The sequence below is a fragment of the Ovis canadensis genome, chromosome 6, assembly GCF_042477335.2.
Source record: "Ovis canadensis isolate MfBH-ARS-UI-01 breed Bighorn chromosome 6, ARS-UI_OviCan_v2, whole genome shotgun sequence".
NCBI lineage: Eukaryota > Metazoa > Chordata > Mammalia > Artiodactyla > Bovidae > Ovis > Ovis canadensis.
The window spans coordinates 76,024,079-76,041,941 of record NC_091250.1 but is presented as its reverse complement, the minus strand read 5'-3'; the positions used below and the strand labels follow the sequence as shown (position 1 = coordinate 76,041,941).

Below are 17,863 nucleotides of genomic sequence, written 5' to 3'. Positions count from 1 at the left end.
AAGAAAAATCTGCTAGATACTTGGTCTCCATTTTCTATATGAAGCAAAAACCAAAGCCTACAAGTTGAATGAAGTTCTTCATTTTGGACTGAGATCAAAGTCACAGGAAAATCTTGCAAGTGCAAGCCCCAAATTCAGCAAGAAGTATGGTAAATATACTTGAGTAAATACCTTATTTGCTGCTGGTTGGGAATCTCAAACTTTGTTCATCTTCTTTGTAGAAGTGGTCCAATCTGGAAAAGAAACATAATTTATGTAACTAAGATCAGTATCAGAGAAGGCAATGGCACCCCACTCGAGTGTTCTTGCCTGGAGAATCCCAGGGACGGGGGAGCCTGGTGGGCTGCCATCTATGGGGTCGCACAGAGTCAGACGCAAGTGAAGCGACTTAGCAGCAGCAGCAGCAGCAGCAGCAAGATCAGTATAGTTGCTCAAGAGATTCTAAATTGTGTTCACTGGTTCTTTCTCCATGTGTTAAACAGGAAGGGCTAGACTTTGGCATTTGGTTTACTATCTCTGTAACCTTAGGCAAGTCCTTACATCCCTCAGCTTCCGTTTCTAGACCTATAAGGCAGACTGAATAATAATGCTGCCTTTGAGGAGGTTTGTGAGTATTTAATGGAATGATGTATGTCAAGATTGTCTGGAAAGTAGTAGCTCAATAGTTAGTTCCTCCTTTCCCCCTCTATTGTTAAGAAGGGGAGAATGGATATTGGGGAACTATTAGTAGCAGTTTGCTACAAATTTGTTTGCCCTACCCCATCACCCACCAGTTCACTCACTCCCATTATTCTCAATGTGGAGTCTCCCCTACTTTATGTTCCCATAATATTTTGTGTATGTATATGTGCATTCATTCATTCATTTATCAGATATGTATTAAATTCTTACCATGTGCCTCACACTTTCCTCAGTCCTAAAGGTTAAAAAAAAATGTATAGAATGATTGGGGACCTTACTCTCAGGAAATTAATGGATATGTATACTTATATTTTGAGACACTTTATTTTTTATTGTATATATTTATTTTTTATTGTATACACTTCTGCCATCCTTACTTGCACAACCTGAACAATACACACACTCTATAAAATAGTTTTATTGTGTCTTTTAAGTTTTATTATTTCTTTTTATTCCCAGAAAGAGCAAAATATCACTGTTTCACATGCACAGATTATAAGTATGAAGGTATCTTTAAGGGTCATGGTATATTTTATTATGCATCACACAGTACACAGTATGATCTGTGGAAAATGTGAGATAAAAAGCTAGCTATAAACTTTAAAATACTATTGTTTTTCAAAATATAGTTTGAGTAGCTCTTGTTTGGTATTTTGTTTGTTTTTTTAAATGATATATCAATGTGACAACTCACTGTATTAAAAACAAGATTTAATGAGAGTCTTTATCCCCAAAGTAAAGCTTAGGCCAACAGTTGTGGGTTAGTGAATTCGTGGTTACTATTTACTCTAACCCTGACTCCTTACCTTTCCTGGTTTATGGGCTCATTGTGGACTTAAAGTATTTGAGGGGAGGACTAGAGGGAAGCATATCAAATCTCAGTGAGCATTCTACAAAAGTAACCGGAGAGATAGGTATGTGGATTCAGCTGTTGTGAAAGCACATATGAAAAAATACAGTATTTGTTTAAATTGCAATCTGTAATATGATCAGAACATTAAGTCAGAGACGATGTAGAAAATTAAAGTTTAGTTACCTGGAGCTTTCTGCAAAGGAACTTAAAGGAGTAATTTTCTTTCCCCAGGGGGTAGAGTATATTAAATATTTGTAAATTAACATTCCTTGTATTTGAATCAGAGTAGCTCCTGTGTGTTAGTCAAGTAGGTATTCAAAAAACATTTGCTCTATGTCTGCACTTCCTTTGCTGCCCTGCAAATAGGTTCATCAGTACCATCTTTCTAGATTCCATATATATGCGTTAATATACGATAATATACTCATGGTTGATTCATGTTTGATGTATGGCAGAAATCAACACAATACTGTAAAGCAATTATCCTTTAGTTAAAATAAATAAAAAACAAAACTAAACAAAAACACATTTGCTCACTTGCTTCAGTTTGATCTGGGCATAAAAAGTTGTGCTCAGTTTCACTGCAACTTGTTATAGAAATATAAAAAGTGTATGAAACAAAGAATTTTAACTTATGTTCTTAAACATCACAGCACAATTTATCATTATGGCTACTGAGAAATAGTACTACTGATTTTTTTTTTACAATAATTTTTTTCCCTTAATCTTTTTTATCTGACACAGCTATCTAATGTTCCAGCCTGGACCTAAGCTTTTCCCAAGTCTGAACTTTAGAGCTGATAGATACTGAAATAGCCCATTCCAGAGGAGGAACGAGGGATAGACAACCCAAGAAGGCAGGAAACTCACTTTGAGGTAAAGAGCATCAATCTTCTGATGGTGTGTGAGTGTTGATGTGAAGGAATACTTTGCATTATTCAAGTGTTTCCTATCCTAGTCCTTATGGAAACTTGTTTCAAGCAACTTGAAAAGGAAATGCAAAGATCCCTTTGGGAAAATCAAAATATGATCGTGGGTTCTTTACTACAAGACAGTCAAAGATTAACCAGAAGAGCCATAACCATTTGCCGAGGCGGGGAATATCTTCCTTAATTTGGAAGCAGCAGAAGACTGAGATGGAGCAAAGATTATTGAAGGGTAGGCAAGTGAAAAAGAACAAAAGTCCAATTGAGCAAAAGTGCCATTAGGAATAACCTTGAGATTTAGAAACCAAAAATTACAACAGCAACTAAGGAGGAGTTTGTTACCTAAGATGCAAGAGGAAAAGAAGATTCGGGAGACTTGTAACCCTAGCCCTTGATTGTTCTTGTGGCCTAAGAGAATCAAGGGTTACAGCAGACAACCATTGTAATAAATTTCAGCCATACAGTAGTCTCCCAGAGTTAGTCGTTCAAATACCACATTCATGAATTATTTTTACATATTCATATACTACCATTTATATTACTTACTCAGTATTTTATTTTAACTCAGAATCATGGCTTTTCTTAAATAGAAAACTTGTACATGGAAAATCATAATCATTTGCCATAAATGAAAATAACCACAACAAAAGCAAAATAACACTATTAAATTCTAGTTAGAAATGGTTGTACCAAAGCTCCAGGCTTGAGGTTGACTGTTCTTGGTTAAAAAGGAAAATGGGTGGGCTTCTTGGGGGCTCCGTGGTAAAGAATCTTCCTGCCAATGCAGGAGGCAGGGGTTCAATCTCTGATCCAGGAGGATCCCTCATGCCACAGAGCAAATAAGCCTATGTGCCTTAATAGAAAGAAAGAGGAGAGAAAGGAGGATGGGCAATGTTAGCAAGGTGTTAAATACCAGTATAAATGACACTTTTCTCCTTGACAGAGGGAATAAAAGAGAATTGGATAAAGCAACTTTCTCATTGTGTGTTTGTTGGCATACTCTAGGTTGGCATACCACTTCAAATCATTTCCCATACTTGGGGAAATACCATGTTAAGAGATTTGAGTTCAAGAATTAGAGAAACAATGCTGTCTGAAATAAGAGGAAGAAAATGCAAGAAATTTGAAATTGATCAAAAAAAATTAGAAGGACCTAATGGCACAGTGGAAACAGTGTCAGACTTTATTTTGGGGGGCTCCAAAATCACTGCAGATGGTGATTGCAGCCATGAAATTAAAAGACGCTTACTCCTTGGAAGGAAAGTTATGACCAACCTAGATAGCATATTCAAAAGCAAAGATATTCCTTTGCCAACAAAGGTCCATCTAGTCAAGGCTATGGTTTTTTCAGTGGTCATGTATGGATGTGAGAGTTGCACTGTGAAGAAAGCTGAGTGCCAAAGAATTGATGCTTTTGAACTGTGGTGTTGGAGAACACTCTTGAGAGTCCCTTGGACTGCAAGGAGATCCAACCAGTCCATCCTAAAGGAGATCAGTCCTGGGTGTCATTGGAAGGACTGATGCTGATGCTGAAACTCCAATACTTTGGCCACCTCATGTGAAGAGTTGACTCATTGGAAAAGACCCTGATGCTGGGAGGGATTGAGGGCAGGAGGAGAAGGGGACGACAGAGGATGAGATGGCTGGATGGCATCACTGACTCAATGGACATGAGTCTGAGTGAACTCCGGGAGTTGGTGATGTACAGGGAGGCCTGGCGTGCTGCAATTCATGGGGTCACAAAGAGTCGGACACGACTGAGCGACTGAACTGAACTAAACTGAACTGAATGAAAAAATATAAAAAAATAAAAAAAAATAAACTGAACTGAATGGCGCAGTTGTAGTGGGACTTTGAAACCAGAGTCAGAAGACCTGATTTTTGGTTTTAATGTGTGTGTGTGTGTTCAGTCACTCAGTCGTGTCCAACTCTTTGCAACCCTATGGACTATAACCCTCCAGACTCCTCTGTCCATGGGATTTTCCAGGCAAAAATTCTGGAGTGAGTTGCCATTTAGTTGTGTAATCCTAGGCAAATCTCTTTGTTCTTTCTGTTTGTTCTTTGACATGTTCAAATCAAGCTTCCCTGGTGGCTAAGCGGTAAAGAATCCACCTGCAGGAGACACAGGTTCAATATCTGGGTTGGGAAGATCCCCTGGAGGAAGGCATGCAACTCACTGTAGTATTCTTGCCCAGAGAATCCCATGGCCAGAGGAGCCTGGTGGGCTGCAGCCCATGGGGTCACAAAGAGTTGGACATGACTGAAGCAACTTGGAACGCTTGCATGCTCAAGTCTGTGGTTTATTTACTAAGAAAAAAGTGAGTGGGGAAGGATTTAATGAGCCTGAAAAGATTGGCAGTTTATAGGGGAAAGATATATAAATATCTATTTTAATACCTAATATCTATTTAAAATATCCATTTAAAAGTTTATTTTGACAAAAAATGCAGAAATGGAAGGATAAAAAAAACAAAGATTTACAACATATAGAAAACAAATAGAAAAATGGTTGATATAAATTCTATCTAATCTGTATTTACATTAAATGTAAAGAGGTTAGTAAAATGGATTTAAAAGTCCAACTATAAGCTGGCTGCAAAAGACATGTTTAGATTCAAAGATTCAAATGGATTGAATGAAAGGATGGGAAGCTATAGCCTTGCAAAATAGAACCAAGAGAGCCATCAGAGACTGGCTATACTATTATCAAACAAAATAGACTTTAAGATAACGGTTGTTTCTATACTATGTTTTTCTTAGAAAACATACTTGAATATATCAATACACTCTGGCATTTGCAAAATGTTAGTAAATTTGTGGCATGTCAAAAAATTCCATTGAATCAGTGATTTCATTGGGAGCATTAGATATGTATTTTGGGTAACAGTACAGCATGTGTGAAGTGGTATGAACAAATACATATAAAATAAACTATAAGGATATATTACACAACATGGAAGATATAGTTAACATTTTATGATAATTATAAATGGAATATACTTCCCTGATAGGTCACTTGGTAAAGAATCCACCTGGAATACAGGAGACCCTGGTTCGATTCCTGGGTCGGGAAGATCCATTGGAGAAGGGATAGGCTACCCAATCCAGTATTCCTGAGCTTTCCTTGTGACTCAGCTGGTAAAGAATCTGCCTGCAATGAGGGAGACCTGAGTTCAATCCCTGGGTTGGGAAGATCCCCTGGAGAAGGGAAAGGCTATCCACTCCAGTATTCTGGCCTGAAGAATTCCATTAACTGTATAGTCCATGGGATTGCAAGTTGAACACGGCTGAGCAATTTTCATTAAGTGGAATACAACTTTTTAAAATTGTGAATCACTACATTGTACACGTGTAACATATATCAACTATACTTCAATTTTTTTAAGTATAAATAAATTGAAAAAACAGAGCTCATGCCTCAGTGCAACTCCATGGACTGTGGCCCACCAGGCTCCTCTCAGTTCAGTTCAGTTCAGTTCAGTTGCTCAGTCACGTCTGACTCTGTGACTCCGTGGACTGTAGCACACCTGGCTTCCCTGTCCATCACCAACTCCCAGAGCCTACTCAAACTCATGTTCATCGCGTCGGTGATGCCATCCAATCATCTTATCCTCTGTCACCCTCTTCTCCTCCTGCCTTCAGTCTTTGCCAGCATTAGGGTCTTTACCAATGAGTCTGTTCTTCACATCAGGTGGCCAAAGTATTGGAGTTTCAGCTTCAGCATCAGTCCTTCCAATGAATATTCAGGACTGGCTTCCCTTAGGATGGACTGGTTGGATCTTCCTTGCAGTCCCAGGAACTCTCAAGAGTCTTCTTCAACACCACAGTTCAAAAGCATCAATTCTTTGGCGCCCAGCTTTCTTTATCCATGGGTTCCTCTATGCATGGGATTCTCCAGGCAAGAATACTGGAGTGTGTTGCCATTTTCTTCTCCAGGGGATCTTCCTGATGCAGAGATTGAATCCACATCTCCTGCACTGCAGGTGGATCCTTTACCACTGAACCATTGAGGGATCCAGAGAGACTCAATGCTAGAATATTCTAGCAAATCAGACGGCATGAAAGAGGTAAAAGTTTAGTTTTCGTGGAGATCTTTGCCTTAAAGCTCAGGATACATAATTCAATTGGTATGAAATTCCTTTGTGAAATGTCAGAGTCACTTTACACTGAAATTGTGTATGTCGCCTTAGCCTTTAAATGCTTGAGCAAATATAAAAGAAAATTATTAAAAATGATTTTTTTCACTTTAATTCTAAAGTTAAGGATTATGAAGAATCATATGAAATGGCTGGAAGGGATATTTTATGTTTTCATATAACTAAGTAAAAATTCCCATCTCCCCACCTGCCAACAAATTAACCCACCCACAATAGACTAATCAAATGAGTAAACACTCATAACAACAAAACCCTGAAACAATGACTCCTCGCTAGAGTTGAGTGTACTATTTTAAACTAGATTTAGGGAGCCATCTGCTGGTAAATTGATGAGCTGTCTGATTTTTTTAAAGAATAGAGTTGCCAGATAATTTACAAAATGCTCAGTTAAATTTGAGAATTCCATGGACTATATAGTCCATGGGGTCGCAAAGAGTCGAACTTCTACTTTCTTTTACTGAGTGAATTTTACTTTCTTTCACTTCAGTTAAATTTGAATTTCAGATAAACTACAAATAATTATTTTAGCATAAATATGTCATGGCAGTACTTGCTTCATATTCCGACACTACTTTGTTTTAAGTTTATAATTATACTCTTTTAAGTGATTCAGGAAAGGTTGTCTTGAAATCCAGATAGTATGCTTACTTAGGAATGTGTGTTTGTGTGTGTTAGTTGCTCAGTCGTGTCTGACTGTTTGCAACCGCATGGACTATAGCCCGACAAGCTCCTCTGTCCGTGGAATTCTCTAGTCAAGAATACTGGAGTGGGTTGCCGTTCCCTTCTCCAGGGGATCTTTCTGACCCAGGGATCAAACCTGGATCTCCCGCATTGCAGGCAGATTCTTTACTGTCTGAGCCAATGTATTCGTTGCTATATTCACATGCTCCAGCATGATGTGTTTGTCTTCCTCTGTTGTATTTTTATCTGTCTCTGTTATTTTTCACTTGAGTTTTTCCTAGTCTGTGTATTTCTTTCCTGCTGCTACAGTCTCATATTTAAAGGAATCTAGGGGACTTCCCTGGTTGTCTAGTGGTTAAGACTCCACACTCCCAATGCGGGGACATGGGTTCAATACGTGGTTGGAGAACTAAAATGTGGCATGATGTGGCTTAAAATTTTTTAAATTTTTCAGAAAAGGAATCTGGGTCAATTACAGTTGAAAAATGGAAAACCAAAAGAGAATTCATCTTATTTTCTGTTGTACCTCAGTTGCAGATTCCACTTATCTTTTAAAAAGTAAAAGGTATACATGTATATTTTATTTTTTACCTTTAACATTTTAATGTGTGTTTAATTGGTAATTTATTCACATGGTTTTGATTTTTTTTAAAAAATACAAGAGAATATTCAGTAAAAAAAAAGTCTCTCTCACTCCTGTCTTTGACATAGAGACAACTAATATATCTTATGTGATCCTTAGTCATCTTAAGAAAGGTCATTTATTTTAAAGTAAAAGAAGGCAATAGGGTTGTCTCTCAAGGGGAAAAAAAGTATTGTAGGTGACAATAAAAGACATTTCTTTCTTCATAAACTATAGTTTTTAACTGAATGGCTCAATTTTACTTTGCCTATGGGGCAAATATCTAGAAAATGTATTCTCTTAAATCTTGGTAGCATACAAATAATTGCCTATAGTTGCAAAATTCAAATTATTAAAAACCCATGTTATAAAATATCGCAAGAGGGAGATATCACTTCATGAAAATAGTTAAAGAGGGTGAGGGAAAAAAAGTCTTTTGTCTGTTTTGGACACTTTTCCCTCACTATCTTGTCTTCAGTCATTTGAGATAGTGACAGCATTCAGATGGCCTGTATTCAAATCCCTGGTTTGTCTCATTCTGTTTGTAGTTCTGAATTAAATTGACCTTTAGGAGTCTTAAGGTCATCTGTAAGTTCAGGCTTATGCTCTTGTTTTGAGCATTACATTAAATAATATATTTGAAATGGTGATGCCCTCCAGCCAAAGCTAGGAACACACCTGAAGTTGGACAAGTTGGGTTTATCACTCATTGCAATAAGGCAGAATGCACGCCATGGGTGGAGGGAGGCCCCTCAGTAGGAGGAAAGGACCTATTATAGGATTTGGGCTGTGGTTGGACAATTTGTGGGAGGATCTGATGAAACAAGGTTTCCTCTAGATTGAGTGCTGTTAGAATGCAGGGACAACTAATGACTGGATAACTTGAAATTTATTTATAGGGGAGGGTGTGTGCTGTGTGCTTAGCCGCTCAGTCATGTCCGGCTCCTGCCAACCCATGGACTGTGGCCTGCCTGCCAGGTTCCTTTGTCCATGAGGATTCTCCAGGCATAATACTGGAGTGGGTTGCCATGCCCTCCTCCAGGGGATCTTCCCAACCCAGGGATAAAATCCAGGTCTCCCACATTGCCAGTGGATTCTTTATCATCTGAGCCACCAGGGAAGCCCCATAAGGGAGGGTAGAGTGAGGCTAAATTTTTATGGTAAAGAAGCAGTACTGAGTCCTATGAGCTGGAAAAACAGCTATTTGGTATTTTATGGGTTGTAGAGTGACTTTGTTTTTGTCCATGCTTAGACAAAATTAAGAAGTTGTCTTGTTTTGTCTCACTTTCTCGTGGTCCCAGAGTGACCTTGACTGATTTGGGTGTTTTGTGAAGTGGTATATGTCCAAAGGAGAATAACTTGACCTAGCAATGAGCTCCAGGCCAGCTTCTGAGCACAGCCAAGTCTAGCTGTAAGTTTAAGGTCAATTGTTGGATGTCAGGGGTTGCTTTTTTCTTTCTTAGAAATCATGTGGCACTTAGCTGATGCTCAATAAAACTTGATTAGATCTAGATTGTATTCAGATTATTTGATGATATATTCTTCTCGCCTGTCACTGGACAGTGAGCTTCAACAGGACAGAGGTAACGCTTCATTCAACCTCTCTCTCTCACACGAAACAGGTACTATACTGATACAATAAGTGTCTTCACAGCCTTGCTCTTGGTACCGCTACTTCTCTCTCCCTCCTTTCTGTGTTCACCCTTCCTTTTCACTCTCTTAATCAGCTGTAGTAAATATATGTAAGGTTGATAAAGCAGTGATTTCTGTAGCACAATCATAGAATGATATTGTTTCAAAGAAGTCAGCCAAAATAGAAATTGTCTTTGTTCTCCCAACCATTTAAGGGGGTCTATAGTAGCTTGTTTAAATTTGTCACTATTTTTTTAAAGTATAGATAAATCAATAATCCTCACTATTTAAAATTCTCTTGCACCCAGAGGCTTCTAGGAGCCTCTCATCTGCCCTCACCACAATTCCATACACTCGCTTTGTGGTCTGTGGTCTCCTCCCTTCTCACCTTTCTGCTCTACACAGTGCCACACAACACACTTGGAAGGACCTCCTCCTTTTCATAGACTCTGTTTGGTTTCCTCTGGTTCTATTTCCTTCTTAAAGAGTTTGGGTGGGTGTGGGTGAATTTTCATTTCCTGTAATGGTGGGCAAGGTTTTTCAGATCAGTGTTCTCATAGGAAAACAAAATTTCTGGAAAAATATGAAAACAGTAACTAGATGCTTCAAAATAGACAAGAATCAAAAGACGAAAGCTAAAGCTAACGCAAGAACCGATAAAAGTGATCAGAATACAGAATCTGCTTTTACTCTGAGAGCATTCGTTGATCCCAGCAAATCTGAAACTTCATTGAGATGGCTTTGACCGGTGAGGAGGTCAGAAATGAAAGCACTGGGTCTACAGAAGACGCAAAGTCTAGTAAGAAACCATTCCCACAGTAGGCTGAGAGGGTTACAAAGAGTTACACCCTTAGAGTCAGGCTGAACCAGAAGTAAATAAGACTTCAAGCACACTTCCTGTGTGAGTTGGGCAAGTCTTGGACCCATTGGTCTCATGTTGGCTGTGCCCCCAGGGACCTGTAAAAAATAAATGCACTAGAAGATTCCTCAAAATCTTCTTTTGAGGAAGGGACCCTTCATCTAGGCCTCAAATCATTCCTACAAATAATATAAGATGCATGTTTCCTTTACATTAATGTTTATAATATATTCACTTTATTTTTCATTACATATTTCTGAAAACAAAACATCTAAAACAGTTCTTAAAAGACAGGCTCTAAGTGTGAACAGTAAAACATTGTATGTACAGCAAGTTTTAAAATAGTTAACTCATAGGGATCCAAGTTTCATGAGATCAGAGTGGAAGAAATTCATGTTTATAGAACAGAGAGGACTCTGGGCAGAAGGCAGGGACCTAAGGAGCAGCCATGGCAGAAGAGGAGGTTTTTGAAACAATGAGAAGTTTCACTTCTGGGAGCAGAAACCAACATTCGTGAAATTGAAAGTTCTATAAACTGATCGAAGAAGTAGATGAGAAACTGAGCGATGCGTACGTCATTAAAAACTGTAGGTCATTTTATGACCTGCCTCCTTGCATAAGTAGGCATCCTTTCCAAGTTAAGGAAAATAAAACACAAGAGTGTTTAATAATTTGCCATTAGTCACTATCTTAATATTCTTATTTAAGAAGTTAGTAGCTAGGGACCTTCCCTGGTGGTCCAGAGGTTAAGAATCTACCTTGCAATACAGGGGTTGGGGGGTTGATCCCTGGTTGGGTGACTCAGATTCCACATGCGTTAGGGCAACTAAGCTCAGGCACTTCTGCACCTAGAGAGGCCCTCAGACTATGACTAAGACTTTCCCCAGCCTAATTAATTGATTAATCTTTTTAAAAAGTCCCCCTAAACATCTGTCTTTTTTAAAAGTTAGGTCCAGGCTCAATATTTGTCACTGTGAACTTGCTGACAGAGATGAATTTCATAGAGAAAGAAAATAGGTCAATGTATGCCAGGGGCTGGGGTAGGGAGTGGAGAAGGAGTGACTGTTAATGAATATGGAGTTTTATGATTAAAATCAGTGGGATGGTAATGGGAATAGACACAGTTCCTGCCCTCATGGAGATTTATTTATGAAGGAGATAGACAAGTAAAACAATCATTGTAGTACAGTGTGTTAAATGAAATGGAGTAGTGAAGGAAGAAAAGTCAGTAGCATTTATTCAGGAAGTAACTTCTAATAATGAGTAAGAGTTAGTCAGAGGCGGAAGGATGAGAGGCAGCAGGAAGTAAGTTATGGTGTTCCCAGCAAAATAAATATTCAAGGGCTCAGGGATGAAACACCTCATGGCATGTTAAGGAATCTGAAAAAACTAGATCAATGGGAATATGGGAAGCAGAGAGAGACCTTGGATGGGAGTCAAAATGACTACACAGGGTCTCATAGGTCATATCAGGGAGTGTCAACTCTATCCCCTAAGCAATAGAGAACCATCACAAGTTTTAAAGGAGGCAACTAACATGATCTGAGTTGAGTTTTTGAGAGATGGAAAAAGGTATTACAGAAGGCAGGAGACATTCACTTCAGATAGGAGAAAAGGACAGACAGCTCTTTCATTGTAACTGAGAGGGAAGGAGAGGGTATTTTGGATGCATTTAAATTCTGAGCTTCAAGCAATGTGTGCTCTAGTCAGCTTCTACTAGGTATCAGGCTGCTGCTGCTGCTAAGTTACTTCAGTCGTGTCCGACTCTGTGTGACCCCATAGACGGCAGCCCAACAGGCTCCCCCGTCCCTGGGATTCTCCAGGCAAGAACACTGGAGTGGGTTGCCGTTTCCTTCAGGAGCCAGTTGTTAAATTTTCAGGAATTTTGAGATCTGGTAAACTTATGCTAATAGCTTGGATTCAGCCATAATGGGAATATTTATCCCATGGAAGTTGGCAACATTACAAATCAGAACTCCTCCACATCGCACTCTGCAGATTATCAATTATTAGGCATCTACCGTCACACCCCTGGAGGGCAGGAAAGACAAAGAACTCCCATCTAAACATCACCGTCTTCTCTGTTGGATAAGAAGACAGATTTCATGCTAATGTCAGAGCTTAAAGGAAAGTGAATCTAAGTTGAATCCTATGAAGCATGGCAGAGAGAGAGAGAAATATATTGAAAGATCCCCTGGAGGAGGGCATGGCAACCCACTCCAGTATTCTTGCCTGGAAAATCCCATGGACAGAGAAGACTGGTTGGCTATGATCCATAGGGGTGCAAAGAGCTGAACTTCACTGAAGCAACTTAGCTCACACACACACACATGCACACATCCCTATTTAAGACATCATATGTTAAAGATTGCAGTTCCCAGTGTCACTGGAACAGCCTAACAGCATTATTAACCCCACAGGATAAATAAACTGAAGCAGGGATAGGCAGATTCTTACCGTTTTAGGGGGGATGATCAGATATTTGGGAATCTTTGCTCATCATTTTGATGCATATCACCGGTGAACAATGACTGATACCTGTCCTATATACAATCACTCTAGAGGAGCAATAATCATGAGGACATCATTTTGCAAATTATTAGAACGTAAAAGTATTAAGTAATATGGAAGAACTTCAAAGAGTTAATGTGAAATTTCTAAATCACCTTCAAATAGCTTATTTTCTTACAATAATTTAACCACCAGCAGGAAAATCCTTTCTGGATTATTGTTTATGGGATATGACCAGAAGCTGACTTAGTGATGGGACTGTTAACTGGCAGAACCTCAAAAAAGAACAAACCAGCTATCATAAGACAAGACTCAGGGCATATGAAATATAAATTAAATATCAAATGACAATGGATTGTCCTAGCTGACACCTGTTTATATCTTCCAAAACGTACTAAAGAGTATAACTGTCTAGATTCAAACCAAGTGACCTTGACTGAGTGGTGAGGATTTCCTGTATTTGCATGTTTTGTCACTTAGATGTCACCAGGATGCAGGCAGATGCAGGGCGGGCCACTCTGTGTGGTGGAGAAGGGGTTGTGGGGAGCAGCCCTTCCTGGGATGTCCCTCACCCTGGAAGACTGTGTTGGGCTCTGGGTCACATTTCTACATGTGACAGACAAGAGGGCCCTATGGGTCAGGCAGCTGCTCACCTCTGACCTCAGAAAAAGAAATTTTAAAGAAGAAAATAAAAATAAGAGTATAACTGTCAAAAAGCTATGTACTTGGTGACTACATTTGCCATGCTGCCTTTCCCTAAGATTGAATACATTGAGTGTAGTGCCAATGTTATTTCTCAATACGTATATGTTACCGGAATTTTCTGTCTGAATTAAAAATGTCTTTTCAATGAGATAACTGAATTCATGGTACTCTTGTGTTTGTGATTCATCATGATTAGTGCCAGATTCAATAAATATAATTCATTTTCACCCACTACCTTGAGATTAGCTGGATGTCATGGGTTTGAAAAAGCTAGACTCCCTGGTGCTATAGATATAAATCTTGTCCAGTGTAACTTATGTTCTTTTTTATGAGATAAGTGAGGGTGAATGGCATGTAGTTTTCATACCGAGGAAGGCACTTCCTTCTCCTTCAAAGTGATTACATCACTGCATTTCCCACTGGAATACCTGACCCCTCAAAAACATAGCAAACAGAACTATTGATTTTAGTCCCCTCATACTAGATTTTTTTTCCTACCTTTTTTTTTCCTACCTGACCTTTTTGTCTTTTCTAACGTTGAGGTATTTGGATACGCAGTAAGAGGAAGAAATATCTGGGAGAGCAGGAAGTATACACACGATTTTCTTTCTCTTGTCACTCTCCACGTTGGCCAGCAAGGGGAGTTACAGGAACAGTTTCAGGGATTTGAGCTGAGATACTTGCTTCCCATAGATGGTTACTAGTCACCATGTCTCTTGCACTGGACTTTCTTGTGTAACTCAGCGAGAATTGTTTTCTACTTCCGTGTACCCGTATAGTTTTTCTTTCATCTAATAGTTTGCTGATGAAAAATTGTGAACTTCAAAGTAAAAAAATCTAACAGAATGGTGGGACACTGGAAATGAAGTGAGTTTCTGTGCCCAGGTGGTGTAAAAATCTAATTGTAGCCAGGAGCAGCCCAAGCCCCCTTAATGCGGATGAGGCAGCATTCAACTGGCTTCAATAAAAAGGGACTTAAATGGAAGGGAGGTGGCCTTAAGGAGAGCCGCCCCGGCTGCCAGGACTGAGAAGGCCATTGTTCTGAGCTCTCCTGGGGCTTATGGAGATTGAAGAAGCACCTGCTGCTTTCCAGAGCTGAATGTTTCAGGCCAGGGCTGGAACACTCCCCTGGGCCTCTAGCCCCCAGCCAGTCAGGTGCTAGAAATTCAAAGACTTGGGGAGAAGGTGTGGGAAGAGCCCTCAGGAGGGATCTGGAGAGACAGTTTCCACTCTCTGAACAACTCAGGAGAGCTCTCTCCCCTTTAAATCACATTTCATGCTTCTTGTATGACAGTATGAATCTGTGTTCAGTTGTGTCCAACTCTTTGTGACCCCATGGACTGTAGTCCACCAGGCTTCTCTGTTGATGAAATTTTCCAAGCCAGAATACTGGAGTGGGTTGCCATTTCTTCCTCCAAAGAATCTTCCCAACCCAGGGATTGAACCCTCATCACTTGCATCTCCTGCATTGGCAGGCAGATTCTTTACCAACTGCACCATTAGCTCCAACCAAGCCTCTCTGTGGTCTTCAGTGGAATCCCTCTACTAATAACATTTTAATATCTGACCACTCTCATAGATAATGGTTCACTTCATTTGCTTATTTTGGGACTAGAATCAATGATCATGTACCCTCTTAATGCCTTGATTCTGCTTCCCCAAACCCCATCCTGACTAAAGAAAACAACACTTTTCTGTTAGTGGCAAAATACACTAAAACTCGTAATCACTAGTTTTCTCTATGTGAAGGTCAAATTCTAATTTAAATTATTTTAAGTATATGTCTTGAATAAATTATGATCCCATGCTGTGCTAATGAACAAACATTGCATAGTATGGAGAAAGGAATCTGGTCCTGAGAGGAGGAGATGTAGATTTTAGTTTTGACTCTGCCATTTAATAGCTCTACAGTCTTAGACAAATCACATGATTTGAGGGAATTTAAGTATTCTCACTGCAAAAATAAGGAGGGTGGACAAACTCAGTGGACAAGATTCCAGACTTGAGAGTCAGGCTGAGTGGGATTTTAATCCTGGTTATTTCATGTATTAGCTAGATGTCTTTAAGCCAAGTGACTACTAGCATTGTTTTAATGCTTTAATGAGATAATGTACATGAAATCCTTAGCCTCCTTCTTAGAATGTAATAAGCACTCAACAAAGAATAGTTATGATAATAACCATGATAATGATCTTAAGTATTAAGGTTCTATTAGGGCGTTTTAAAAATACTCTGAAAGACAATGACTCGACCCAAATGGTATGACCAATTGCTCTGAATGCACCTGTTTATGTGATTCTGTGCTTCTTCAGAGAATTTGTTGAGAAACAGACTGAAAGTATAGAGAACTTTGGAAAGGGTTAGATTTTGTTATGCAGTATTGCAGCCACATATTCTGCAAACAGCAAACAATGAGATTACAGGCATTGTGATAAATACAGTCTTGGGCTGATTTCCCTTTTTTATGGCATAGTGTAACACCTACTAGAAAATCTGAAAAGGTTAAAATTTATTTTTAATAGTAGTGCAGTGAATGAAATAAGAAAGGAATTGGTTCTTTTTAATTTTAAAACTGACAGTTTTCTTTCAGTTTACAAATTTTGAAAATGTTCTGTCTGTAATGTTCAGGTTTAATTTAAAATTATTCTCAGATAATAATAATTACTGGAAATGAGCTGTGTTTACCAGCTCCATGATGAGAATGGCAAACAGATAGAACTTACTGAATTAGTATCTACTGAATGTCCGTTATGTTTCAGGCACTGCTCTAAGTGTTAGGATATAGCTGTGAATAAAACAGACCAAAGTCCCACCCTCTTGAAACTGACCTTCAGTTGAGGTTTGCCCTTTGTCCGGATGCCAGATCTAATGGAAGGCCTGACTGTCAGGCTGTGGTGACAAGAATCAGGACACCACACCAGGGGTCATTGAGAAAGGATGTTGTGGCTGTCAGGTGAGTTCCATCAGGGATGAGTGTGGAAGCATCCTGGACTGAGCTGTATTTACCATCCTATTTACCATCCTCACTGGAGAGCAGCGCTGCCCAGTCAGGTAGCCACTTGCCACATGTGATTATTGAGCTGTTGAACTGTGGCTAGTCCAAATTGAGATCTACTCTGAGTATAAAATACACAGTAGATTTCAAAGACCTAGTAAGAAAATAAGAATAATAATTTCAAAATAATTTCATATTGATGACATTAAAACAATATTGTAGATATATTAGGTTATATGAAATATGTTATTAAAATTAATTTCATATTTTACTTTTTAAAAAATGTGGCTACTAGAACATTTTAATATTATACATGTGTGAAAGTCTCTCAGTCATGTCCAGCTCTTTGCCACCCCATGGACTACACAGTCCATGGAATTCTCCAGGCCAGAATACTGGAGTGGGTAGCCATTCCCTTCTCCAGGGGATCTTCCTAACCCAGGGATCAAACCCAGGTCTCCCACATTGCAGGCGGATTCTTTACCAGCTGAGCCACCAGGGAAGCCCTTATTATTATACACGTGGCTCTCATTCTATTTTTGCACAGCAGCGCTGGTGCAGTGTTATGTCCTGACTGGAGTCCATTAACACCACAACCTTCTCAACCAGCACAGGCAGGAGGCAACACTATGAAAAAGCAAAAATGTGCTGGCTTCTTCTTTTACTGTTTCTTTTTAAAAATACTGTCTTATCCCTTAGTATTTGGCCTATAACTCCTCCTCTCAGATACTTTTCATGGAGCTATTTCCAGGCAGTTTTCCATACTTCAAAGCTGTCCTATCCTATAAGAACTTTACTGCTAAGTGTCCCTTTTCTGTGAGATATTTAGCTTTCTAAGATGTTAATAGGTTCTGATAGTTTAGGATATCATCTTTTAAAATGTGTCCATTAAATGCATGTACCCTGTAATTTTAAAAAGTGGGCTACCCTTGTGGCTCAGTGGTAAAGAATCTGCTTGCCAGTGCAGGAGATGTGGGTTTGATTCCTGGGTTGGGAAGATCCCCTGGAAAAGGAAACAACAACCCACTCCAGTATTCTTGCCTGAGAAATCCCATGGACAGAGGAGCCTGGTGGGCTACAGTCCATGGGGTCACACAAGAGGTGGGCATGACTTAGCGACTGAACAACAACAACAATCCTTTAATAAAATACCTTAGCTGAGAAAAATCAGTCTCAAGTAGTGGTGATTTTGTGCTAAGTAATAAAGCTGGAGCACTTTTTCTTGCTGGCACAGAAGCATA

At 39.3% G+C, this 17,863-nt stretch overlaps 1 long non-coding RNA gene across 2 annotated transcripts in view; it reads left to right on the top strand.

The window, feature by feature from the left end:
• The window catches only part of LOC138442507 (uncharacterized), a 73,902-nt gene that overhangs the window by 1,757 nt on the left and 54,282 nt on the right, over nucleotides 1-17,863 (top strand). For both annotated transcript variants that reach the window (XR_011257758.1, XR_011257757.1), the window contains exon 2: nucleotides 2,279-2,410. This is a non-coding gene — a long non-coding RNA (uncharacterized lncRNA). The remainder of the gene's footprint in view (nucleotides 1-2,278; nucleotides 2,411-17,863) is intronic.